This window comes from Mixophyes fleayi, chromosome 2 (assembly GCF_038048845.1).
Source record: "Mixophyes fleayi isolate aMixFle1 chromosome 2, aMixFle1.hap1, whole genome shotgun sequence".
NCBI classification, from domain to species: Eukaryota; Metazoa; Chordata; class Amphibia; order Anura; family Limnodynastidae; genus Mixophyes; species Mixophyes fleayi.
This window is the reverse complement of record NC_134403.1, coordinates 132257488-132284171: the sequence shown is the minus strand read 5'-3', so window position 1 is coordinate 132284171 and position 26684 is coordinate 132257488.

Genomic DNA, 26684 nt, shown 5'->3' with positions numbered 1-26684 from the left:
CATCTCAATTTACGTCCTTACCCCTCTTGAATGTTAAATCTCATGAGTTTGACCTCGCTACCTCCTATTTTCTTGTCCTCTTTGCAAGGTTTCCTTTGTTCTAGTTGCTCTTTCTATTGTCTCTTCTTGTATTGACTTTTACTGATTCCAGTGTTTCTCTTACCGCTTCCTTATCTGTATATTGCTCACACGATTAATTTATACATAAAGAAGCTGGAATGAGCAATATTTTAGGCAAAAAAAATCTAAAAGTTAATATTAATTAGGGAGTGATCCTAAAGTGGTTAGGCCAGACTTAGATGGGACATGTTTTTATGGTACACAAAATAATCCCACAAGGGGTTAATGGTGCTCACAATGTAGGTAGAGAGATAGATACAAAGTACTCTTAGAATTAAAAATATATACAATGTAAAAGAATACAGAGAAAGGATATTATGGATCTCTGCTGCTGCACTGTTGGGGTCTATTGCATATCAACCACTATCACACAAACGTGTGTATCAATCAAAACAAACAAAGCAGATTGCGCTGCGGAGATCACTATTAGATTAAATCAATAGATTTAACTGGAGAATCCATCAACAAGAATAATAATAAAAAATGTTCAAAATCATCAAGTAAAAATATAATATATTTAATCACACATAATAAAATAAAACATATATGCATATAATAATACTGTATAGGTTTCAATTGTTCTTTATTAGGGTATATCTATTTATGTGTAGCCGGCTGGCATATAGCAATAAATCTAATATATAACACCAATAAAAACAATGCAATCACATATATGAGAATAAGCAGTATCAAACTGCTGACGATGTTTGGAGAATGATATTAACCTAACAATATACTTCTGAGAGGTAATCCCATGTATCGATTTATTATTCCAGCTGAAAATAAAAGTGGAAACAAAGTCTTCTTGATGTCAAAATTATAGCTATTTCCAAAGACAATCAACTAATCCTAAGTGGAAGGTATTAACTAGTAATGATGTCAAAGCTGCAGTTCGAATATAGTATGAATAATCAGCTCGTTCTAGGCAGCAAGTGTTTTGCTAAAAAATGTCAAGGCTGCAATTCAAGTTTAGCAACGTATTCCTTACCAGTTATCGTTTTCCACCCTCCGGAGGGACTAACAGTACTGGTACTGTAGGGTTCAAAATCTAATGAGACTGCTGAATCGTGGGTCGCTCAGTCGGCACATTCACAGAGCGTAATCCGGACTTGACCTGCTCATCTGCAGGAGTAAGACAGATGGATTCCCCGGTTGTAAGTCTCTTGCGCTATTCCGCACTTGTCTTGATGAGACTAATAAATTGATTAAAAGGTGGGTAGAACTCCATTCCATCATATCCATAAAATCTTAAGGCCGACAGTGAGAAAATATAGTGCCCACGATATAATAAGGTACAGTCGTAGAGACCTCTTTCACGGACGCGTTTCGTGCCTACTTCTCGGCACTTTTTTTTTTTTTTTGGATGGGACATGTTTACTCCTTTTCACATTCCAAATTTTAGAATGTGGATGGGGAGTGGTCATCTTGCAATGGAGGTGTGGTCACATCACGAGGATGCTCAAGTGGTATACCTAGCACCTCTGAAGTCCTAGTCCACCCCAGCCCCTTTCCCTTCCCTGAAAAATCCCTTGCACTGCTGTATGCCACAGTGGCATAGTAGTGGTAAGCAGGGCATACTTCCCAACATTCCCAGCAGTCAGGATGAGCATCCTGACGGATGGGCAGTGGGACATTCCCTCAAAATCGGGACTGCTCCTCCTAAATAGGGACACTTGGGAGGTGTGAATCCGCAAAATATTGCCCAGGCAGCTTTTTACAGGGGCAGTTAAAATATATTTGCATTTGCGCCAAAGATGCATATTTTTTATTTTAAAAAAATATTGTTGTTGTCTCTTTACACAGTTAGGGACATTTATGGAAACTAGAGGGAACTGTCAACAAATGTTTGTTTTTGCCCATATCAACCAGAGGATTAGATCGGATGTTTGCTTTTATTTCCTAAGTTGCATTAGATATATGACAGTTAGAATCTGATTGGTTGCTCTGGGTAACATCTCATTTTCTTTCAGTTTTTTGTGGAACAGTTTTCATAAATGTCCCAAAGTGGGTGGCTGAAATATTGACACGATTGGCTATTAGAGAACCTTGGTGTTGACAGCTGCAGAATAAAGGTTAAGCTTGGCAATTTAAGTGTAGGAATAATACAAAGGTATTGGTGACCCCTTGAGACACAGAAAAGTCATCATAGCTGTCCGTACAGCACTGAGTGTGTGAAAGACAGGGGGTGAATTTGTCCTTACAAGGCGTGGGCAAAGATAACTGTGTTGTTGCTACTTAAACAACTGTATGAATGTATTGTTTTGTTATCTCATTTCTAATTTCACAAACTCATTATTATACCCAGGCATATATAGTATTACATATCGCGCCTTAATTTGCAGCACTAAATGTTCCAGATTTGGTTTAAATGTAAAATATTTTCTTTGCTTCGTTCATGTATTTGCAAAATGAAACATTCAAACCTGAAAAATAATATAATATAATAATAAAATATGACATACCTTTTAAAATGTGTGAGTAATTTTGCTCAGAGTCTGAGACGATAAACATACAGACACATTATAGCAATTTTCATAAATACCAAATACAATATGACCATTCAAATTATGTGTACAGATTTTCTGTAGAAATCTCTGCATGGTCCTTAGCTATGGCTCCGGTACCATAAATCGCATACGATCATTAAAACATATACAGTGTTCCATTTGTTATGTATTAGGGAGCGTTACACTTCTTTCATTCTTAACAAGTAGGGAAGTCACAGAACAACTTGCAGGTGATTCCAATTTAGCAAGATAGCATAATAGCTGTGTCTCCACATTTCTGTTTAACTCCTTAATGACTCTTCCCTTGCTAAGATACAGAATATAAAAATGATTTGTAGAATGCAGTTTACCAGTAACAAAGTAATGACCTGAAAGTGTAAGGTCATGTAAAAGGTTACCACCTGAATGCGAGCTGTAAAGAACAGTAAGACAACATTTTGGCAATTCTTTTGCAAACTGTAGCTTGACATCTCATACAGCAGCTGTGTTAGACCGTGCAATAACCTCTCTGGTGATGCTGCAGACATTAATTTGCGCCGTTGTGCCTAGATTTCTGCATGTGTATGTGGAGAAATAGAAATTTGTACTTGGAGTTGGTCAGAGAAAGACCCTTCCTTTCTAAGAATAGAGAACGGGTACAAAAGCACCATGTTTTGCACAGGAGAAAAATAAGATTTCATATTGAAGATAAGATTATTGGAATGACATCAAGGGCTGCAGAGGGTACATCATCATCATCATCATCATCATTTATTTATATAGCGCCACTGATTCCACAGCGCTGTACAGAGAACTCATTCACATCAGTTCCAGCCCCATTGCAGCTTACAATCTGAATTCCCTAACACACACACACACACACACACACACACAGAGAGACAGAGAGAGGCTAGGGTCAATTTTGATAGTAGCCAATTAACCTACTAGTATGTTTTTGGAGTGTGGGAGGAAACTGGAGCATCCAGAGGAAACTGATGCAAACACGGGGAGAACATACAAACTCCACACAGATAAGGCCATGGTCGGGAATTGAACTCAGCGCTGTGAGGCAGAAGTGCTAACCACTTAGCCACCGTACTGCCCCATTTTAGTGATTCTCCTTCTTTTGGAGAAAAGCATCCAGCCATTTACATTCGTCAAAAACAAATAATTTTTTCACCAGCTTTGAGTCGATTGTAATCAGTTCTCATCCAATACTTTTTATGGGTCCTCCCATATGCAGAGCAAAAGATTTTTTAACATACTTTGTTCATTGTAAAAGAAAAGCACCCAAAGTGCCACGTGTACTAAAGACATTCTTGATGATCCCTCACCCTGATGATTAATGTAAACCATAGCTAAAGCTAAACTGAGTAGTATTTTAAGGGAAAAATTTAAACATTTGATTTGCTGACAAAACTAAATGTACCTCTAGTTTTTAGAGGCGTCTCCTGAGAGTAGGCGTGCACTCTGGCATGTTGTAGTGTAAATCATAAATGATGTCTTCTTAGTTTAATAAATAGTTTGAAGATTTAATTTAATAAAATTACCTGATTTGTCAGTGGAAATATTTAATTGTTTACCAAGGTACTGACAGACTAAATTATAGCTTTAATAGATTAATGCCTCTAAACTTTTTTCTTTTGCTAGTCAACTGTCATGCCATGCCCTATAATGATACAATTGAAATTGATCCCACACATTAGTAAATGTGGTTTATCAATGTGGTGGACCTTATTTGACCACATACACATGTGACCAAATTAGACTCTCAAGACAAGCAACAAAATCATCTCTGTTTGACAACAGGCATTCCATGAGATGGTGAAAAGGGCCTGATTCATTAAGGATCTTAACTTAAGAAACTTCTTATTTCAGTCTCCTGGACAAAACCATGTTACAATGCAAGGAGTGCAAATTAGTATTCTGTTTTGCACATAAGTTAAATACTGACTGTTTTTTCATGTAACACACAAATATCAACTTTAAATTTCAGTGTACAAATAAGCTATCAAGTATTTGTGTGCTACATGAAAAAAACAGTCAGTATTTAACCTATGTGCAAAACAGAATACTAATTTTCACCCCTTGCATTGTAACATGGTTTTGTCCAGGAGACTGAAATAAGAAGTTTCTTAAGTTAAGATCCTTAATGAATCAGGCCCTAAGTGGTCTGAGATAGCACATGTGGTTATGACAAGAGCAATGCAATAAGGGCTGTTCCTTTCACTCTCCTGCTCTTGGCTCTGCATCTTGCATATTCAAAGCTGTATGTCTACAAAGGTATGCTTGTTCCAATATTTCTGCAGGAAACTCAGCATGTTTGCAGTCTGAAAACACTCTTTTGCCCCTCACGAACACTGTGTATACATATAAGTCTAGCCCGCTAACTTTATCAGGCTTGCAATAAATAGTAGTTAGTATGCAGAGGTACACACAACATAAGATATATGCGAGTGCATACATTTCAGTAAGATATGCTTAAAGTGTATCATATGCTAAGAGTGTATAACACACTCTGAGTCAGATTCGGTAAGGAGAGCAAAGCAAAAAAAAAAAAAAAAGGAGTAAGTTTTCTCCTGGACAAACCATGTTACATTGCAAGGGGTGCAAATGAGTATATTATTTTGCACGAAAGGAAAATACTGGCTGTTTATTCATGTAGCACACAAATACTTGACAGATTTGATTTTACACTGATTTTTACAGTTAATCTAGAACATGCCCTACCCCAACTATTAATCTGTCTCCATGTTTTAAATTTACCTCCTCTCCAATGCAACATGGTTTTGCCAAGGTGAGAATTTACTTTACTTTTTTTGCTTTTATTTCCTTAATGGATCAGGTCCTTTTACAATGAATCAGGGCCTTTAAATGCATCTTGGGCTATAGGTATTAAAACCAAAACATAATAAATACCAACTAGGGGTGCAGAAATAGTGGCATAGTGACACAGTGGTTAACATTGTTGCTTTACAGAGTTGAGACCATGGATTCCAATCTGTCCAAGACATTATCTGTATGGAGTCTTTGGGCTAGATTTACTAAGCTGCGGGTTTGAAAAAGTGGGGGTGTTGCCTATAGCAACCAATCAGATTCTAGCTTTCATTTATTTAGTACCTTCTACAAAATGATAGCTAGAATCTGATTGGTTGCTATAGGCAACATCCCCACTTTTTTAAACCTGCAGCTTAGTAAATCTAGCCCTTTGTGTTCTTCCCCTGCTTCAGGGCCTTCCTCCTGGTGCTTGTGGCACTCAGGCTTCCTTTCAACCGTCCAAAAACATACTGGAAGATAATAGGCATCTGACAAAAATAACCCATGTGTATTTTTGTGTGGTAGACAGTATGGACCACAAGCTCCACTGGGGTAGGTTTACATTATCTGCACTGTGTATAATCTTGGCGCTACATAAATAAAGGTAAAATAATAATTATGTAGGATAATTTGTTATTTTAAATACACTTTAATATTATTAAAAATATGTTTATAATACACCCTACCTATTAATCTGATATATTTTTACTTTCAACTAACATTCCTATTAGTCCTAAACAAAATATATAAACTGGAGTAATGCATCTCATTTTGTTCATGATAGCTTTTATGAAATCATTGTATATTTATGTTTCTTGTCTTACTATGGTAAGTTTAACCCTGTAAATCTGGTCCAGAAAGCTCATTTGGCTGTAATTAATTAACTTACAGCTTTTTTTTTACATTTTATTGATGTACAGCTGAGTTTTCAAAGCTATTCATAGAAATGCATAATTTTCTTTTATAAACAGAGAGAAAGGTAATTAGGTTATAGATTGACATGTACGAGAAAAGTCTTAATTAGAAGTGGTAGCTGAACAGGGCATCTTCCTCAAGTGGCATCAATAGCAGGCGTTACAAAGATATAATTTGTGTAAGTTGAGATGGATCCTTTGTTTATTTAACCCATTCTTTATAGAAAGGGGAATTGGTAACTTAAGCTTTATCCTTTCTTATAAACACATTTTCTTTGAAAAGAGAGCTCTTTTATTTATCCTATGGATTGTTGCCCTGGGCATTTCGGCTTATTCTATTTGCTTGATTTAAATCCCATTTGGTGGAAGTGGTTTCTTAAGTGCTCCCAATCACACTCACATGCAACGGCCACATCCCCCTTTCATGTCTAACACTCAACAAGGAGCCTCCAGCAAGCAGGAAACATTCTGAGCATTTCAGTCACGCTGCATAGGGCAAAAGGTGGGACATGAGAGGAATGAAAAGATATACGTAGAAAACCCATTAACTAATACCAGTTTCAGCTACTGAGTATATCAGTCATGGCAGCATGACCACTCTGCTCTGAACATGCTACCATTCAAAAAGTGGTGTATAACAAACCAGTATATACCAGTGTACTTCAAACACCAGATACAGCGCCAGTGTTTAAAGCATTATGCATGGACTTTGTTATTCCTAACTTGTTATTCCTCCTTTCATAATACTGTCTGTATGTCCAATATCACTTTTCATATCCTGTGCATGGTATGAAAATTTTGAAACGTATGTAATGGTCAGTTCCCAATATTTGTATTTATTTTTAAATGATAGTAACCTGGTTTGAGTTAATTGATTTTTTTTTTAAAAAAAACACTTTAAATATAATCAATTCAAGGCTGTCCATACAAGTGTCAATAGCAATCAGTAGTTTCATTACAGACACTGCCATTTCATTGGATGAAATTGCAGCAGTTCAATTAATTCTCCACACTAACAGAAAGTGTGGAGAGGCCGCTGACCACCGGTGAGGGGTTTACTAAGGGTTTGTGAAAGGAGAAATGCAACAAGGTAAGGAAGGACCCACGGCCTTATGTAGAGCTGGACACAATATATGCTTAAAACATAAGAGTAAATTGCGTCTCTTTCGAAACATAATTTACTTGCAAATCAGAGACGCAGATATCTTAAAATACGCTTGGATCTGCATAGTATGCAAAATGCATAATGAGAAATGCTCCAAGCAAATCATAAGCTAAAAATGTGTGATACATTTTAAGCGCATCATATGCTATGAGCCGTAAGCCCAAAAAAATATATTTTTTTATTTTAAATAGTGGAATACCACCCCACCCCCTAAAAAGAGCCAAACCAACCCTAGTGCTTACTGGTATATTCAAAATCGTTAGGAAGAAAAGTGTGAAATCTTCCAGAAACTCCAAATAACAGCACTAGGCTATGTCAACCCAGGATGGTGGCAGTATAGCAGGGAAACCCATAGCATGGGGTCTCTTGCCATAGTAACAAACCAGCTCTAGGCTGGTCAGCATGGGGTGTAATTCCCTAAGAGGATAGGGTACACAAAATAAAATACAGCCCTCTTCTATAGGAACCCCAGCCCAATGCTGATAGCACTAGGGCTCTTCCTACACCTCTGTGCAGTAAGCGTGAGCGTAATTAAGTAGAAAAAAAATAGCTAACAATGCATTTTATCCATTGTGCACAACAGGCCCTAGCATGTCCAGGCCTACAGTAGGGAAAAGCAAATTTTGCTCTTTCATTTTAGACTTTTGTCCAACTCTACATATGACCCATTATGGTTGTTAATATTGAGAAAACAATGCATTGTGTGCTCTGTCTGGCCCTCCAATATGTGATACTTTTTTTGTCCACGGCCATTTGAATATCACCGCTTCAGCTTGAGAACTTGATGCAACAAATATAGCTTGGTTCTGACTTCTTAAAGAAAGGCTTTCCTCATCACTTGCTTTGGTCCATACATAGCTGCTCTCAGTCCCCTGGTCAGAAATATACAGAGGCACCTATAACACCTGTCTGCCTGCTGCTCTAGTATATGATATGCAATGTGTTCAGATGGTATTATTCCTCAGTTAGGCTAGGTACACATTGGCCCAATAATTGCACACAAAACTTCCAATCAGCCAACATCCGACCGTTTGGTCAGATAACGTGTGAGTACATATAGTGACACAATGATCTAAAGTCGTCCCAAAGTGCTGATCATCATCATTTATTTATATAGCCCCAGCAGATTCCATAGCACTTTACAATTGGGAACAAACAGTAATACAACAATCCTGGGTAATACATACATACGTAGAGGTAAGAAGGCCCAGCTCGCAAGCTTACAATCTATAGGATCATCGCTTCATTTGGTTGGTCGTACTGTTTAATATTTTCCAACCAACCACCGACCAATCATGCAGTGTGTATGCACTCATGCTCACGATCTCCATAGAGTTTAAAGAGTCAGGCTCTTTTCAGCCGATGCTAGCGATGAATGTCCCGGTGAATAAATGTAGTGAGTGCTGTAGAAGGAATAATTAATTTGTTCATTCTGAGACAGAATGTTTCATTTCAGGGTCACAGAAGCTAACAAAATTTGTTAGGACATGTGGATAGCTATAGCAAGGCGATTTTAATCAGTGTGACAATGAATGAATGAATGAATAAATATTGTGCTGTCATTCTCTGAAGACTAGAGGACCAGATGAAGAGCACAGATCTGAAGGTAAATGGCAGAAGGCTTTCTCAGACTTTATGCCAAACATACAGATAAAATCAGATATTTTGAAGTAGCTACCTTGCCGGATGATAGAAATTTATTACAGACACTTTTAAGTATATATATAGTGTCGAGGGCGCATTGTGTAGTCCGAATAATAAAGATACCTCTGTTACTTATCAGGGTTCTGCGATATCATATCCGGCACTATACTCCCCTCACTGGATAAAACATGTATGTGCTGGCATAAATATGTCTACTGGGAAAATCCACAACATTGCTATCTCGCTATGTAGAGGAGGGGAAAGCTACTATTATATTCTACCCCACTCGGATTGTGGCAGCTGATATTTCCCAGTCATTAATATTGGTAAGATCCGATCGTCAACATTGACGACATTGATCTTTCTGTTCACAGTAATTAAACTAGTTGACAGTTATACTTACCAATTTCAACTAGAGCCAACGGTGCCTCTAGCAGTATTTACCTGCTAGATTTAACAGTTACTTATTATTTTTTCATACTACACCCATTTTTGAATAATTTGCTAATGTTGTTTAAGATATACATACTATTATTCTAATTTTAATGCATATCAATAAAGTGTATCATATATTTTATCTTGGTCATTGAGTGCCCTGGATACACATCTCTTTCCCTCCCCCCATATTTACTCTCTGAAGGTAAGTCATGTCAGTGTGTATGCATGAATCGTCAGACTGATCGGACTTTCAGTCGAAGGTTCAATCATTTCAGATAACATGTCAGTTGGAAAATTCTTCAGTGTGTACCTAGCCTTACTGGTAGCCTGATGGAGATTTAATTTTATCTTTATGTTTGTTCATTACTATATTTAATCAACTTCAAAACAACGTACCACACATGGTGTGCCTAACATTGTAAATGGAGATACAGTATATTGTTAACATAATTATTGTGTATTATATCACCATCAAATTTATGGTTTACAGAGAATATTTAATTGTTCCCATCGGTCCCTGCCTCATTGGAGCTTAGAGTCTAAACTCTCTACCACTCAAATACATAAATACCTTAGGGTCTATTTCTTGTCTGCAGTCTATGAACCTACAAGTATGTTATGGGACTGTAGAAGGAAACCAGTGTACCCAGAGGAAACCTACACAAACACTGCGAGAACATACAAACTCTACACAGATAGAGCCCTGCTCAGAACCCAAGCCCTATATATATTGTTTATAGTGTTGTTCTTGTACTAGTGTAGCGTTATAAAACATTGCAGCATTGTGTGACTCTATGTTGTGCTGTTTTCCTTGGGCATCACTCAACTCTCTTGTTAAAGGTACAATGTAGTACCAAAAGATTGATGTGCTTCAATACATTTTTGTAAGGTTTGCTTAAATATCTAAGTCCTGTGAATACCGTGGTCTTTGGAGTATCTTTGCTTATCCTAGTATTCTAGGTAACACATTTTATATCATTGCAGTATGTCTTAACTTGCAGTATTATTCGTGAATGCTACATGTGATTAAAGCTATTTGTTTTCCCTCCAGGACCAATTAGCAGGAGTAAATTTATGCATGGGTCCTGAGAACAATTATTAGTGTGGATTGATTGCTCATATGTGAAACACATGTAACTATACAAGTGTATGCTTGGAAACTCCCTGTACATTATTGTACCAGATCTTTTCAATTTAGTCAAACACTTAAAATACTGTTGAAAGACACACATTGAATAATAAATATCAACATCATTTACATTTTACATCTCTTACTGGCCAATAGAATGTTCAGGAAAAGAGACATGGTTATTTTTCATTTAACAAGGATTGACTGTTTTTATAGTCCCTGAAACAGCTGAATCTACTAAATTAACATGTTTTTATGTATTGCTTGGACTCTTTCCAAATGTATTCTGGGATTTGTGGTCTTCATCTAGGGGCATGTAAAAGTAATTATTCGTAAATATGTTTTACAGTGCACAAAAAGGACAGAAAGTGACTAATATGATTTGCATATCTATAGAAGTTTTAAGCTGTGATCCAAACAATATAAAAAGACAAATGTAGTCAAGTAACTATACTGCATTGGAGTTGGTAGTGTTATCCCACTACATGTACTGTAAACGTCATGATTTAGATTCTAGAGACGTCTCCACAGAACATTTTTCAGTATATCAATTAGTTGAGATCTATCTTCTCAGAAACTATTGTTTATAACATAAATCAATGAGAGGGCAATGACCAAACAGTAGCAGTGAGGTATGTAGAGCTGTGTAGAAGAGATTTAGGGGCCTATTTATGTAAAGTGGCGATAGGGATGGTTATCTCCATGATTTATCAATAAAATATTGTCATGGCAGCCAAGTGATACTCAGCTGCTCCGTGATACTGGCCAGGAGCAATAAGATTAGATTTATTAATTTGCCCAGCCAGTGTCCAGGGATATACATGCTAGCCGGTTCATGCATACACACTGGAACTGAAAGCCCCGAATTAGACTTCCAGTTACACTTGTTAAAAAAAATAAATGTTTCAAAATATTTTTTTTCAACAAATAATTCTTTAAATATTATTCACAGATTCATTGAATATCTCCTGCTATCAAAAGAAGGATTGTGGCTGTACGTGTACCACTGCAATCTTAAATAGACTTCTCCATGCAGGGGAAAGATGGCAAATCTTAGTGCCGTTGGGGGTAACCTTGTCCCTTGATAGGGCTTTTCTCCCTTTGACAAATAGAACCCACAGAGAGCATATAGAGAGTATTCACCTCTCATATAACCTTTACAACTTGTTACATGCTCAGAGCTGGATTAAGGCTTCGGTGGACCCCATGGTCTACAAATGGATATTGTTACACTCATATTTCTCTAATTGCCCCCTCCATATCTGTCTCATTGCCCCTCCATGTCTCTCACATTGCCCCATCCATGTCTCTCGCATTGCCCCATCCATGTCTCTCGCATTGCCCCATCCATGTCTCTCGCATTGCCCCAACCATGTCTCTCGCATTGCCCCATCCATGTTTCTCGCATTGCCCCGTCCATGTCTCTCGCATTGCCCCGTCCATGTCTCTCGCATTGCCCCGTCCATGTCTCTCGCATTGCCCCGTCCATGTCTCTCGCATTGCCCCGTCCATGTCTCTCGCATTGCCCCGTCCATGTCTCTCGCATTGCCCCGTCCATGTCTCTCGCATTGCCCCGTCCATGTCTCTCGCATTGAGCCGTCCATGTCTCTCGCATTGCCCCGTCCATGTCTCTCGCATTGCCCCGTCCATGTTTCTCGCATTGCCCCATCCATGTTTCTCGCATTGCCCCATCCATATTTCTCGCATTGCCCCGCCATGTCTCTCATATTGCCCCATCCATGTCTCTCGCATTGCCCCATCCATGTCTCTCGCATTGCCCCGTCCATGTTTCTCGCATTGCCCCCTCCATGTCTCTCGCATCGCCCCCTCCATGTCTCTCGCATCGCCCCCTCCATGTCTCTCGCATCGCCCCCTCCATGTCTCTCGCATCGCCCCCTCCATGTCTCTAGCATCGCCCCATCTATATAGCTCTCATTGCAGCCCCCTTCCCTATAGTTTTCATTACAACCCTTCCCTATAGCTCCCATTGTCCTTCCCTCCCCATAGCTCCCATTGCAGCTCCCTCCCAATACCACTTATTGCAGCCTCTTCATATAGCTCTCATTGCAACTCCCTCCCAATAATTCTAATTGTAGCCCCCTCTCTATAGCTCTCAGTGCAGCCCCCTATATGCTTCTCTCATTGTTGTCCCCTTTCTATAGCTCCCATTGCAGCACCCTCTCTCTATAGCTTTCATTACAGCCACCTACCTATAGTTCTCATTGCAGCTCACTCCCTATTGCTCATTGCAGCCCACTTTCTATACCTTATTGCTGCCCCCTCCCTATAGCTCTTAAGCAGCCCTCCCTATAGCTCTTATCAGCCCCTCCCTATAGCTCTAATTGCAGCTCCTCCCTTTATCTTTTGTTGCAGCCCCCACCCTATAGCTCTTCTTGCATAATACCTTCCTTTAGCTGTGACTGCCAGCACCGGTCTGTTGTCCTGTGCTCCTTGCTGCTCAGGCTGGAAGTTAACACACCTCCCCTTTGAGTACTGGATTGTGGGGCTGCTTGATGTCTCCTTGGAACGCTCAGACAATGATCCGAGGAGTCTGTGCAGTCTGTGCATTTAAAAATGAATGAGGCTAATAACTGTTTCGGCGGTGGGGGCACATACCCTTTGTGCACCCCCCCCTTAAGCTGACTATGTACATGTTGCTTTTATAAGGTTGTGGCCATTTAATTAGATCCCTTTAATTTGCCTTATTCTACAGTGGGTGTTTCTTATTCCCCAAATGTTGCACAAATCTATACACACTTTAATTAGCCTGTTTGCAGGAGCACATATGGGTCAGCAAAGGCCTCAGGCAACTCCATGCCATTTCCAGCTCGGTAACATATGCAACTGTAGAGCCCAGTTCTCTTTACTCTAAGCTAACACAGCTCATCACTGTTCTATATGTCAAATCATCTGCTAGTGGGAGAGACTACTGGTTGGATTAGCCTCCATCGGTTATATAAATTTATTTGTGTCCTGACATCACCTTAATCTATACTTTCTCACCAATTGTATGTTCCTATTACCATCTCAAGCAAAATTTTACACCTCATCATCATCATCATCATCATCTTCATCAACACCTAAATGTTTATAGGCATTGTGACTACGTAATGGAGCATAGCTGGATGGATCACGGGCAGGATTCGTGGATAAGGGAGTGACCTGGGGTGATCAAGAGTCTGGCATGTCCCCTAGGTATTTATCATCATGCCCTAATTTCCCAACTTATAATTCAGCATCAACCTTGCTCTACTCTTCCAGCTCCACCTATAATTGTGATTCAGAATGAGTCTGCTATTAGAGTGTGTCAGGCACATTGGTTGAATGAGCAAACACACTCACCGTCCTAGAATCAAAATTCTGCAGGTGCTGAACTAGTGAGAGACCCCCAATGGAATTCACTTGAGTTGAATTGGTGAACTTGAGTTCTATTATTATGAGGCAAACGTACTCTGAGCAAATACATTAACAGAAGTAACATTTTGTCCGAAAATAAGACAGAGAATCTAGAATAGCCAAGATAGTCGTTAATCTCCCCACTTGTGATTCTGATTCTGATAATAACAATAATGAGTAGAAGAGATTGCAGGTTTTTACAAATGTCAAGTTTAGCATTCAACTCATCAGTTGTTGTGCTGAAACATATTTTTGAAAATAAATCTTTTAGAATGTGACTAAGTGATGTTGAATACTTTCGTGTTTAGAATGTGACTAATAAATTCTAGAAAAAAAAAGTTCAGAACTGTCAAGCAATGAAATAAATCACATGATAAATTATTTTATATGCCCTTACAACTTATTTTTAAACAACTTTCTTTTGTATGAACAATTAATAAAAAAAAGTCAGATGATTTGCTTAAAAATGGCACTATTGGTCCGATTCGCTCATCTCAATAATAACCTTATTTTTATGTAATATAGTACACACTTCCAGTCCGCGTGCTTTATAAGAGCATCCAAGCCTATACCAGTAGTTACAGGTTAAACTTGCAGAACCACAGATGTTTCTCTTATAATTATTCAGACAATGCAAAGTTCTACAAATTTCCCTATGTATGGGTACTTTATTGGTCCAACATTTGCTCACTTTTTTCCAAATATGTGATTTTAATTCCTTTCCATATAATGTTTAAAATCACAAGTGTACTATTTATATAAATTGCTTGACTTGTAATGTGTTCTACAGTCATTTCAAAGAGCATCTGTGTCCCATCAACATTATCTCTTAACAACATTCACTGTCTTTATTACTAATAAGAATACATTTCTGGTCTAATTTAAATAAATTAAATGAGCTGTAGCTAAAATGCCTGTCTGGTGCTTTGTACTCCTTTACAGGGATTACATCTTATTATCATATTACATGTAAACATATTGTTTTGGTACCCACAGGCATACCAGATGCAACTTCCTTAAATCAATCTACACAGCCATTAGCGAACAAGAATAGGACAGGATGATAATTAGGTATAAGTGCATCAACCATATGGCAGATTTTTATGACACTGAAGTTATTCAATATTGTGTGGTTAAAACAAATGATACAATAGAACATTGTATTTAATATGAAAAGATACTATGCAAGTTATGTAATCATTAAATTCACAATATTTAATTTACATAGAGTTGAAATCTTGTAACTTTATAGAAACAATTGTATAAATCTTAAATGGAGAGTAATCTTCCTTTTTTCATTTTTTGCAACACTGTTAATAGTGGAACAAATAATAAATACCTCCAGTACTTTGAAACAAATGATCAAAGCTGTAGTCCTCAGAACTCCCCTTCCCTGGCAGCCAATCAAGCATTTTCCCACTCTGGCTGTGATTAACTGCCGGAGATGAGTAGTCTCAGGCATTTCTGGCTTTGATCATTTTGGGTTGGCCAGTGGTTGGGTGGATTTTTATACCTATTTTTTAGGGTTATTTTTATTTTTTTCATTTGGGCTAAAATGGATTAAGAAAGAAGAATCTCTTTATAGATCCCTTAATTACAGAGATAATGAAACAGAGCTAATATGTGGTTGAGACATCTATATGTAAGATAAGGAGTCAATTCAAGATGGTTCCATCTGTTATATTCAGCACTTCAATATAAACGTTTCCAAATCAGGACTTGTGACAAAATGGATAGCACAAGAGAATACTCTGAACACTGAAGATTATGCAATACCCAGAAGTATTTACTTAAATGGAATGGAAACCTTTGGCCACAACCCGTTTTTTGTTGGAGCATTCAGCAGTAGTAGGCCGAAAGTTAGTGGCAGAGAAAGGCACCCCCAGTACTGGATGTGAGTGATAAATATTGCAATGTGGTAATGGTGCCCCCAGAGGCCAGATAAGATATAATAGGTTCTTGTCAATGGGGCAGAGACTCCTAATCTATGAATTGGGATAGTATTGAAGGTAGATCCCCATAATCGTTTTCTTTAAAACAAAAATCAATGGTGTACAACCAACTAGTAAACCATTTATTAACCACATTGTAAAATTATAATGTTGTATGTTCCCAAGATGACAGTCCTCAATTTCTTTTAATTTGTATTTAAATTTTTATGTTTCATTTTAAATAATAGAATGATTTAAATGGAAGTGTTTTAATCATATGTTGAACCATGAGAGAGAGAGCTTGGCGGAGAAGGTTAGAATCTCTGCGATAGAGCAAAAGCAAACATAAGAAATACCTGTCTAATAAACTCATATAACCTATAAGTGGAGCAATCACAACTATAGCTTGTCATAATTTATGGCTACTTTATTCTAGAGACATCTGTTGTCGTATACTTAAAAACATGCTTTTAAGAACCTGAGGTATCTTGAAATGGATTATCTAATGGATATGTGCCAATAAATTATGCACAAGATAAACATACATACATTTAAGAGGTTCAATGTAAAATTCATGAAGGTGTATGTGTGCATATTTCAAGCACACTACCATGCACTTCCACTACTACTAGTAAGCCCTTCACCAAAACGTTCAAAAACTAATTTTAATTAATTTAAGTATTATTATTTATTTTCTGTTAAAAAATAACTACATTTCTACATCAGTGGGTTTCTTGCCTTTAGTTGATTTGTAATATTTCCTTGGAATTCATGAACAAAAGTTAAAGGTTCAAGATGTACACTTTAGTTAAGCATTTCGATCTGTTCTTGAAATAATTAAATGACTGCTAAGGGGCATATGTAGAGTTGAACGGAAGTCCAAAGTTGGAGCACAAAAAATGCTTTATGTACAGTCAGGGCCGGATTAAGGGAATGGAGGCCCCTGGGCTAAGGGGGCCTCCATTCCCCCGTGAGGGCCCCCCCCCGGTGATCGTAGCTGCCCGCGCCCCCCCCCCGTGATCGTAGCTGCCCGAGCTGCCCGCAAACCCCCCCCCCCGTTCCCCACGGCACTTACCTCCTTCTCCGGCGCGCTGTACTCTCTTTACTGAGGAGATCTCGTGAGCGTTAGACTCACGAGATCTCCTCAGGAAGGAGACTACAGCGCGCCAGAGAAGGACTGCAGGGAAAGTGCTCAGCAGCACTGATCGCGCCAACCGATCAATACTGCTGCTGAGCACTTTCAAGGGCCCCCTGGATGCCATAGGCCCCTGGGCTGTAGCCCAGTTAGCCCTATGGTTAATCCGGCCCTGTGTACGGTGCATGCGCAGTATAAAGGAGTCTCAGCCTATATGTTGACTGTGATGTATCTGGCCATTGCACTTCTCTATGTTTAACAGGACAAAGAGTGGGAGTAGGTGGGCTCGGCTGGCCTGAGTAATAAATAAATAGAAATAATTTAAAAAAAAAAAAATAGTCCCCCCCCCCACCCCAAGAAATTCAAAGCAACTTTAGCGATGAAGGCATAGGTTGGTACTGGCAAAATTGGGGAGGATGAAATACATGGGGTCCCCCCCATAATCGCTAATATCAACTCGAGGCTATACTAGCCAGGGCTGGTGGCACTATATCAGGAAAACCTGCAGACAGGGGTCGCCCTGCCAGAATACCAAAAAATGCACCTTCTCCCCCCCCCCCCCCCCAGAACAAACCAGCCCTGATCTGAGAGCCCTAGGGCTATTCCCACGCCCCCGGGCAGTGGGTGTAGGTTATTAAATGAAATGAAATGTTAAATAATTATTTTGTATGTGGTGCACTACAGGTTCCAGCCATCTTTAAGTGGTTGGACATGCTGACACTTCTAGTACATCAATTTTCAGCATACCCATGACTGCCAGGGCACACTGGTACTTGAGGACCCACAAATGCCAACATTCGCTGCCATCTAGGTCCCACTGGGACCTGTAATACATCAGGAAAAATGTGGGGAAAAAACAGACACTGGAATAAGAATACATTTAATTGAAATAAATACACCCGCAGAGTACCCTCTTTAGAACCCTAACATAAGCAGTGGTTTAAGTGGGATGGCATACAGTGGTATGCTATGCTGCCAATTTTCTGAACAACTATCAAATTCCATTTACTTACACTTTCTAAACCGCCACTTCTAAATTTCCTCTTCAATCACTGCACCCAAGTATAATCCTTTATAGAATGCCGCACTCAGGGTCGGCGCCACCATTAGGCAGCTTTAGGCAGCTGCCTAAGGTGCAGGCTGTGGTCGGGTACCCACACTAACAATGTTTGTGAATAAGACATTGTAAGTTAGGCGGTGCCGGCGATGCAATGAGGAAGAGATGAAGCAAAAAGAAGTAAGATGCAAATGGCAGAAAAATGAGAAGATTAGAAGTGGATAAGAAGGAGAAAAGAAAAGGTAATTACAGTAATACAAAGAAAACAGAGAGAAAGAGGACTGGAGAAAATGGGGGAGAGGGGACTACAGAAAATGTGGAGAGAGAGGGGACTGTTATGGGCCAGAGGGGGCTAGAGAAAATGGGGGTGCAGAGGGGCCTGGAGAAAACTTGGAGAGAGGTGGCTGGAGAAAATGGGGATGGGAATGGGGAAGTGACTAGAGAAAATGAGGGAGTGGAGAGGGGGGGGGGGTCTGTTTAGAAATCCCCACAAGTTACATACTATTAATTTAAAGGAACTTAAGCAACCATTTAGTTTACTAGTATTTGCGCACTATTTGGCTCTCCCCTGTTGCTATCTATTATGCAATTAATTTCAATTTGCAGAATAATATTATTCATTTAAATCTGCAAAATACATTAACACATAAACAAAGGTAATCTAAATGACATACATACAGCATTAAGCAGTTTAATTGTTAAAATTTGGTGGGCAAGAGGGCACGTGAGAAAAAAGCTGTTTGGTAGGGGGCATGATTGAGAAAAGCTGGTGGGCAGGAGGACCATTTGACAGAAAAGCTGGTGGGGAGGGGGACATGGTGACAAAGGGCAGGATGCATATGAAAGATAAGCTAGTGGGCTGGATGCATGTGAGAAAAGCTTGTGGAATGGAGATGGCATTTGTGACAAGTGCTGATGGGTATGGATGGCATGTGTAAGAATAACTAGTGGGCAGGGGGCATGTGTGAGAAAAGCTGGTGGGGAAGAGGGCATGGCCTACAAAGCTTGTGGGCAGGGGGGACATGTCAGTATGTAACAGGTGCTTTGTTCTAACATTTGGAGCCACCCCTTTAGCCACCCCTTTAGATATCCTGCGTTTGTTCCTGGGCAGCAGTTCATCTGGACATCAGTGCATCTGAACTGCAGCCTTACCAGACAGCCAGGAGGAGGAAAGAGTTGCTATTTTTATTTTACAGGTGTGCATTTTATTTTGTCAAGTGTGTGAAGGGCTGGGAAGTGGGAATTGGGGCAAGGAGGGGTGGCAAGATGAATCTTTGCCTAGGCAACACTCAGGGCCGGATTAACCATAGGGCTAACTGGGCTACAGCCCAGGGGCCTATGGCATCCAGGGGGCCCTTGAAAGTGATTGATCGGTCGGGGGGCGGGGGCGCCCCCGGCACGATCAGTGCTGCTGAGCACTTTCACTGCGGTCCTTCTCCACTCCACTTTCACTGCGGTCCTTCTCCACTCCACTTTCACTGCGGTCCTTCACTGCTGAAGTCTCCTTACTGAGGAGATCTCGTGAGTCTCACTCTCACGAGATCTCGTCAGTAAAGAGTGTACAGCGCGCCGGAGAAGGAGGTAAGTGCTGGGGGGGGGGCAGGAAGCTCGGATCACAGGGGGGCCCTCAGGGGGGAATGGAGGCCCCCTTAGCCCAGGGGCCTCCATTCCCTTAATCCGGCCCTGGCAACACTACTTACTCTTGAGAGCTCTGCCACAAATGAGCTCTTATCGTCAGTGCAATAATATTTATAGCTGAGGAATTTCTCATGCTCTGAGGTCAGGGCATGGGAAATTCCCTGGTTCTAAATATTACTGCACTGCTGATAAGAACTGATTTATGGCTGAAATGTTGGCTAGTCTGAGCTAGTAGTGCGGTGTCCTATAAGGGTCTTTTTGGTGTAAATTACATGCGACTCTGAATGAGGTCCTAAGTGCCACAGAAGAAGAACTAACCCCATGGTGGCACGGTGGTCAGCATTCCTGCCACACACCACTGATAAATCTGGTACTAGCTACATGGAGTTTGCAAGTTCTCCCCATATTTGCATTGATTTAGTCCAGGTACTTCAGTTCAAAGATACACTGGTAGGTCAACTGGCATTTGACTAAATTGTCCTTGGTGTACATATGTTTTTGTGCGTGTGCTGAGGAAATTAGACTAAGTTTTCATGGGGTAGGGACGGATGTGCTTGAATAAAGTCATTTCATTATACAGCACTTTGAAATATATTTGTATACTACAAGTAAAATAAATAAATATGATGATCTAACAGAGTACACACAGGTCAGTGAGTGGGGAAAGGACCGCGTTCTCCTGGGCATCCTCCTGGTCATCTGCCTGGGCCTCCTCCCTCACCTCCAGATTTTGGTGGTATAGGAGGTGGTGGTGGTGGTGTAGGCACAGGCATTCTGTTGGAAGAAATTTGACACACTAGTTTATTTATAAAGATTATCTCTGTCTCTCATACAAACATAGAGACATTCAGATAATGTTAGGTTGCAATTGGAAATATCCAATACCTCACATGGACCATAACTGGCCAAACAAACACACCTCTACACCACTTTCATATGGGCTTGACCTGTGAGGTTTATATCAATTACTTACTGATTCTGAAACATCACTATTACATATCAGGCCTTCAAATTTTAATAGCAGGCCTGTTTGTCCAGCGAAGGTTATTACCAACTCTATTACGTTGTAATGGGCCAGATATAACAGCAATTGATCTTGAAAAATACAAATCTTTTATTATTAACTTATGCCTAGTAATTTCACCCCTCAATTCTGAGAGGAACTCGGGTTGTCTCCTCCTCAGATCGCTCCACCACCACTGGAGCTGGACTATGCTGCAACTGTGGCCTAACATTTGTGACAGACACAGCTTTACTGCCCTAGAGGAATCTTTCTTTTCTTCATTAAAAATATAAAAAACTGCGGGACTAAAACAAAACTTCAGCAGCTTGGCATAAGAGAACATCGCTGCTCTCATGTTTGCAACTGAATAAAACTTTTCATCATTCTCATCACTGATTGGTTCTCAGGCCATGTGTGGGCGTAGGCAAGTCAGTTGCAGATCCCTTCCATACCATATCTTAAATGGCTGACTTTCATCTGTCAATCAATCTCAATAATCATCTGTAATGAGGCAACTAGAGGCATAATAAAGCCTATTCGTTCACACACAATCGCAGGAGAATGCACCTACATACCCTCAAGATGCAAACATTCAGCCCGGCCTTTTTGTACTTAGAAGAATGCTACAGAGAAGAGGTGCTACATTTCCAGAAAACATTTGTATGATTTGTGATACAGTTACATCTCTTTGCCTTCAGTTTGCCCTCCATTGTGATCTATTGGTGAGTACAAGGACATATGTGAGACAGTGTACAGGCCATTAAATGCTTTTTACTAATGACTGCCTTTTACCGCTGTTTAGATTTATGGCTGAGTCAAAGCAACCAGGCCCAAGCCAAGGCACTGGCTCTTCCAGTTAGGGCTCAAAGCGGAGGCAGCAAAATTTCTTGACAAGAGAGGTTGAAGTGCTGGTATCGCTAGTGGCAGAAAGGGTGTACATTACCAACTGCTAGCTCGCGGATCTGGGAGAAGATCACTGTGCACGTCAATGCCATGGCTCCAATTCGCCAATCGGTGACTGAGGTGAAAAAAGTCAGCATTTCCTTTTTATCTCAAAATTATTAGATTGTGCTCTGCATACCTAGTACAGTTCTTTGTAGATTTGACAAACCTTAAAAACATATGGCAGACCAGCATCTTTAATAACTTGTACAATCTCATTCATACTTTGCTACCTTTTTTTTTAAGTCTTCAAAATAAGTATTAGCGCTGGGTATCAGTATGTGATATTTAGGCCCAATACATTTCTATCTATATGTATGTCTGCACAAATCTTTTAAAAATATTTTGGATAGTATGCATTGCAACATTCTTATTGTTAAACATTTAACTCAGGTGGCAGGACGTCAACTGAAAGACAAAGTTCAAGACCACTGGGGGTATGCTGGGGTAATTCCCCAGCTGTCTTGTACCTCAGTTCCCAGGAGACCACGGTATTGGCCTGAATAGATCAGTTGGGGAGGATTTACACCAGATGTAGCTGCCTTTCTTAACCACACCACTATCCCCAAGTGGTAAATTGAGACCAAAATAAATGCATAAAAAATTCCAATGACTAATGTTTTGTTTACAGAAAGATAAATGCATCAAAGAAAATAGCTGTTTTTCCCACAAAAATATACAATTCAAGCTTTAGCACTTGCCAATTTGACTGCGAATAAATCTACTGAATCTTTTGCACTTATACTGCAACATATCCAGTCTATTGTAGAATCTGGGCATGGTCTTCAACATTACTGAGTATTTTCAGAGAAGGTCACTTAGAGATTTCAAAAGCATGCCTAAGTAAACTTCCACTCAAGACACAGATATGCCGGTTGTTAAATTTATATGGTAAAATAACTTGTAACAATTTTATAAAATATGACCCCACACATACACACAGACTTTCATTAAAGAAAAATCTACTAATATGATGTAAAACCGTGGATGTAATTGAGTCAAACATGAATGTTTATGTTTCTTTTTGTTTTTTTATCCACTATGTTAGCTGAAGTTGCAGATGCAGTGGAAGAAGAGGAGGACCAGTTAAAGGACACCCGTGATGTGGAAGAAAGACAGATGCATGAGGATCAGGGGGTAGAGGGTAACCTTCCAACATCTAAGATTTCTATAATAAAATGTTCCGGTCCAATTAATTATTAGAAAACACCACATATCAAATCAGCATAGCACTAACCAATATCTCAATATCTAACCTCATTGCACAATATATCCCCACTAACCCTCCTGCCCCAATGCAACATGTTTCCCCTCCTGACCCTTTGCCACATGCTACCACTCCTTCCCCTATGATATATGTTTCCTCTCCTTCCTCTATGCTACATTTCCTTACTCGTACCCCTCTGCCAAATTCTCTCCACAGGTCCCTATGCCACAAATTTGTTAACGTTATTCTCCTAAACATTACCCTCCTCATCCTCTCCAAGTTTACACCCACTATCCTCCCTAGGTTTACCCTCACTATCCTCCCCAAGGTCACCCCTTATCCTGACTGCCATCTCCAGCCCCACCATCCTCTGCTCCCCCCCGGCCTCTATCCTGGAACTTGATCCTTATCCATAACCCACCTGGCTTCACTTTAAGAACAATTTATAACAGCTTCACTGCAATATCAACTATATACAATGAACAATATACATATTTACAATGAGCTACAATGTCCCCTTATCTACATGTAATTAGACACTGCAGTTGTACTCTGATGAGTTGGGGAACAAGACCAGGGGGTAAATGTATTAACCTGCGGGTTCTTCAACACCCGCGAGTTCGGCGTCTTCGGCGTTTATATTTAAAGCGGCGCTTCCCTTTACAAGGCAGCGCCGCTTTAAATATAAACGCCGAAGATGCCGAACTTACGGGTGTTGAAGAACCCGCAGGTTAATACATTTACCCCAGAGCTATAAGAAGTATACTTGTTATACTCCACATTTTGTGAGAAATGAGGGACAGGCTAGTTAAGATGTTATCAAATTAATTTCGTCACAATGCTCCTTAATGAATCAGGCCTATGCTTTGACATCAAGAGAAGTATATAACAGCATAGTACATCTTAGAACTTTCCCAACTTTCACATAATGTTCTGACAAAAAGATAATTTGCATATTTTTATGACAAAGTGCACAAACAAGTTTATACACAGATAAGTAAATCACTTACTAATAAATATAACAATGACAGGGGTTTGTGAACTTCTCGAATGAACTGTAATTTAGTGGACATTTCATCTGGAAGGTCTATAAGAACATATTCATTTCTGTACACTACCACATACACATTAATTCCATCAAAGTTTACAAATCAATAGAGGCATTGAAAAAATTGAAAAGGGAGAAAATAACAGCAATCAGCAATCAATACATGTAAATGCAGGTTTTAGTTTGTGAAAGTGACTTTATCATTTCCTGGCAATTGATTCAAACACATTTAAACTTATGTATGCGGCAGATTCTAAAAATACCAAATCATTGAGGTGTATCAGAAGACGTTTAGTGATAGTAGAAAGTATCTGCATTAGTGATAGTAACAGTGAATAGAAAATAAGACTGATGTTATGAAATTATTTCCATTTGAAAACTAGACATTTTAGTCATCGTCTTTGTACTATGCCGGCATGAAATAATTCAAATTGGTGGAGTCCTGATTCTAACAAAATGTCCATGTTGTATCTCAGTAATCCCTAGATCATAGACAATGACAATCTAAATCCCCTTCAACGGTATTTGATCAAATCCCAGAAGGTACAACTTTTGTCAGCTTCTCAAACTAATTTCCACATGTCTGCAAGCCTTCACATATCTCTGTATTTAGCAAATCCCAAGACCATTTATATGTCACCAATCTAACACAACAGCAATTTATCCAGCTATTTATTTGAGAATTTAATGTTTCAATACCACCCATACAATGAATGGTATAAATAAATATCTTATAGTTTTACTAGTGATATAAAAGAAACAACACTGTATCTTCAATATTTGTAGAGCTTTACAGTTCATGTTGAACATCAGATAAGCGGAATATTTTCTTGTCAATGAATGATACAAAGAACAGACATCTAATATTTATCATATAATACAAGATAACATGGTAATGCAGATCAAGTTAGTGAGAGTGATGATAATGTCCAACGTTAAGTAGGTCTGGACTCAAGAAAACAGGGCTAGGAAAGTAGACCTGAAGGTACAAAAGGTGAGACAATAGTAAACAGAAGGAAAGCGGTCCCCTGAGGGCTCATGAGAGCTTACATCCTAAAGCGGAAGACACATATAGGGCATCAACGAGTGGGGAACGTAGGTGATAGCCAAAGCAGAGGAGTTAGGAGGAGGGCTGATAGACTTGAATAAAGAAACATGTTTTAAGGGCATGCTTAAAGTCCTGAAATTGAGAGTGGGAAGAGGTGTACACATGTACTGTGCTAGCTAGTGGCATGCATATGTGAAGTTTTTAATACAAAGACTATGCTGTGTCAGTCATCACGATCAGTCAACTCTTACATCTGCCCTGTAGCTGTTGCACATGATACAGCTGAAACCAAAATCTGTTACAAGAAACACAGGACTTGGCTGCATCTGTGCCCTCGACACGCCCATACTGTACATGGCCTACATTAGTCCAACCCTTCCCTCCCCCATAGCGGCCCTCAAGTCATAGACAGTCGTGTCATTTGCGTTCAGACATAAATTTCATGCAGTTGCGTTCATTGGTGTAAAATCCATTTATCAACATATGCAAAGCTATTTCACGCAAAGATACGCTATGCAAATGGATGTACCATGTATTTGAAATGAAAAATAAAACATACTGGTAGGTTAATCTTAGAATATGAGTTTTTGTAGTAAAGAGTTTAGTTTACAAGTTCTCCTGGTTTAGGAACTGATGCAAATTATTTATAAAAAAAACCTACATTCTCTATAAAGTCCAGCTTAATATATTTGCACTATATAAATAAAGGTTTATACTAATAAATATACACATATACAATATTTGGGTCAAATAGTTTCCAAAAGGCTTTAATGACTGTTGGGTGACACTGCTTAGTTATTTGAATTTAGGAATAAAAGAAATAAAACAGCTGCCATATTAACCAAATCTACATTCCAGTATTTTAATTCAATTCATGTTTGATTCATTGCAAGGCGATAAACACACATTTTTAGGATTAAATTCAGCTGTAACTTCACATGTTAAAATAGTAAAATACACATGTTACTTAGCCAAGGCAAATACAAAAATGGTTATATTTATTTTAGCTAATCATAGATTAATTATATGAGAACAATAAATCTGTCAGCAGGCTGGAACGGGCCTTGTATAAATTTCCCAGAGCTGCTATTATAATGAACTGCAAGCTGTAATTAATTATCTGCTATACCATCTGAATATCACTCACTGCTATCAGATTATTTGATGAAGAGCAATCTTATGCTGGAATATTAAGACTCATCTGAAAATGAATAACCTTGCTTAAAGCAAGACTCAACACAGTTTTTAAACCAGACCAAGAACTAATGTCTAATAAAGGTTTATTTTTCATGAATAATGAAGCACTGATCCTAGACTGCACAAAAGCCATTGAAATATAATACAGCACAAAGTACCACTAACATAAATTAAAGGCAGTATAACATGCTAATAATTATGCATACAAAACATATATAGATTATAGTATACAGATTGACTAATAATGGGTTCTTTATAGAAGCATGTAACAAATAATGATAGTATAACATATACATTGAGCATTGCCTTCTGTGCCCTTCATGTGTTGGTGTTTTAAAAAAATGTTAACAGATCTTTGGTATTTATCCA